The following is a 2,500-nucleotide window of genomic DNA, read 5'->3' as shown; positions in this document are numbered from 1 at the left end:
CGTTGTGAATACAAATCCTATTATCAAATTTATTTTTGATACTTCCGCATGAGATAAATTAAAGTACCTTTCAACTATGGAATGCATCTTATCGACTGTTGACATATGGCAACATGTGGTGGGCTAGCATCGGGTAGTAGACAGTTTTATTTTCTCAGCCGTGCAACATTTACAACAGGTACGGTGTCACACCTGTTGGAGTAAACTGTTAGCCACTACTGTTTATCTGCAAGACCCCCACATTTCAACCGACACAACACGCGCACACACAGACAAAGGCTTACAAATACAAACTCTTGAGAATAACACACAGAGACAATCTGTATCCCTCTCTCTCTCTCTTTCTTTCTTTCTTTCTTTCTTTCTATCATTCTTTCTTACTTTCTTTCTCCCTCAACCCCATCGCAATCTGTATCTCTCTTTCGGTCGATCTTTCCATTTATACTTCGACGATAAGTTGCCCCATCAGAAAAAGAAGATAGTGGCTCGAAGAAGAAGCAGAAAAAGAAGAAGACGAAGAAGAAGAATTAGTATTGTTGTTGTTGTTGTTGGTGGTGGTGGTATTAATTGCAGTAAATCAAAAATATAACAATTACTACTACTAACTAGTATATTGTTATTGTTATTATTATTATTATTATTATTATTATTATCATTATTATTATTATTATTATTATTATTATTATTATTATTATTATTATTAGTAGTAGTAGTAGTAGTAGTAGTAGTAGTAGTAGTAGTAGTAGACGAAGAAGAAGAAGAAGAAGAAGAAGAAGAAGAAGAAATGTAGGCAAGAGGCTTTTAAATGCACAAAGTTTTTTTAAAGATATAAAATCAGAATGCATGCCTAATTTACTTAAAAATAATTAATTGGCGTGTTCTTCGGATATGTTATATAGTATGAAATTAATAAACCGACTGAAAGTCCAGTGAAAAATGAAATGCAATTGTACATGAATATACAATTTCATGTAACTTTTAATATAAGTCATGCATATAATAGATATGTTTCGACATTTGACGTAAAATAAAAGAACTTTCCGAGGAAAGTGTGTGTGAAAGAACCGATGCAGAAATATCATTAGAACAGCCACGATGTCATGTATTTATAAATTATTTTAGAATGGAGAAGAACTGAATATATTCGATCGAAATTCGTCATAATTTATTTGTCTGTTTCAAAAATAGTTTAATCTATTATGTTTATAAAGTTTCTTTAACCTAATCAACCTTTCGCGTGTGTTTAAAATTGCACTTTCTTAAAAATGAAAATGAGGGTGGAGTAGGAAATTCTGCCTCCTAGCAATTTTGTAAAAGGTGGGAGAATGTCGCAAGAACGGTCCGAGTAAAGGTGCCTACTCTCAGCATGAGACTGTAAGTTGAAGATGGACAATGTAAACGGGGCAATAGCCCTAGTAGTCAGGGTGACCGTGGTTTTTGTGGGGTTTCCATGAGCAGCCTTAGAAAGTTTCCGTCTTTTGGGGATTTATTCATTCTTATAAATTATTTATTGTTACTGTTTATATTTCTTACATATACTATGTAAACCCATATTGTATTCGTCTGTACCGTTCCCACCCTTAATGGTTAATAGCAAAGACATAATTATCATCATCATCATCATTATTATTATTATTATTATTATCATCATCATCATCATTATTGGGGCGGCGAGTTGGCAAAATCGGTAGCATGTTGGACAAAATACTTTGGAGGCATTTCACCCGTTCTGAGTTCAAATTCAGCCGAGGTCGGCTTTGCCTTTCATCCTCTCGGGGTACATAAATTAAGTACCAGCTGTCTACTAACGTCGATCTAATCGATTGGCTCTCTCGCATAAAATTTCAGGCCTTGTGCCTTTGTAGAATGGATTAATATTATCATCATCATCATTATTATTATTATTATTATTATTATTATTAATCTAAAAATTTATGAAACAAAAATTTACACGTAAAAACCCATCCTAACCGACACGTTGTAATATGCCCCTATATAAAAGTTTTCCTTGCTTTTCTGTAAATTTTTGGCCCTGGTAGCTAACAATGAAAAGATTATTATTATTATTATTATTATTATTATTATTATTATTATTATTATTATTATTATTATCAGTATCATCATCATTATCGTCATCATCATCATCATTATTATTAAATCGGTGAAGGTAGTAAGCTGGCAGAATCGATAGCACGCCGGGCGAAATGCTTAGCGGTATTTTGCCTGGCATTACGTTCTGAGTTCAAATTCCGCCGAAGTCGACTTTAATTTTCATCCTTTCGAGGTTACGCACTGGGGTCGATATAATCGACTTAATCCTCTCCGCGCTGGGCGAAATACTTTGCGGAATTTCACCCGTCAATACGTTCTAAGTTCAAAGTCCACCGATGTCGACTTTGGGTTTCATCCTTTCGGGGTCGATAAAGTAATTAAAAGTTTGAACACTGGGGTCGATGTAATCAACTCATCCCCCAACTTGCTCTGTGGCAAAATTTGAAAC

The 2,500-nt window shown here is 34.2% G+C and overlaps 1 protein-coding gene across 1 annotated transcript in view; it reads right to left on the bottom strand.

The window, feature by feature from the left end:
* LOC106869260 (sex peptide receptor) overlaps positions 1-2,500 on the bottom strand; it is a 756,891-nt gene that overhangs the window by 752,977 nt on the left and 1,414 nt on the right. The window lies entirely within an intron of this gene.

Source organism: Octopus bimaculoides, chromosome 5, assembly GCF_046866305.1.
Source record: "Octopus bimaculoides isolate indiv1 chromosome 5, ASM4686630v1, whole genome shotgun sequence".
Classification (NCBI taxonomy): domain Eukaryota; kingdom Metazoa; phylum Mollusca; class Cephalopoda; order Octopoda; family Octopodidae; genus Octopus; species Octopus bimaculoides.
The sequence above is the reverse complement of the archived record's forward strand: the minus strand, read 5'-3'. Positions and strand labels throughout refer to the sequence as shown.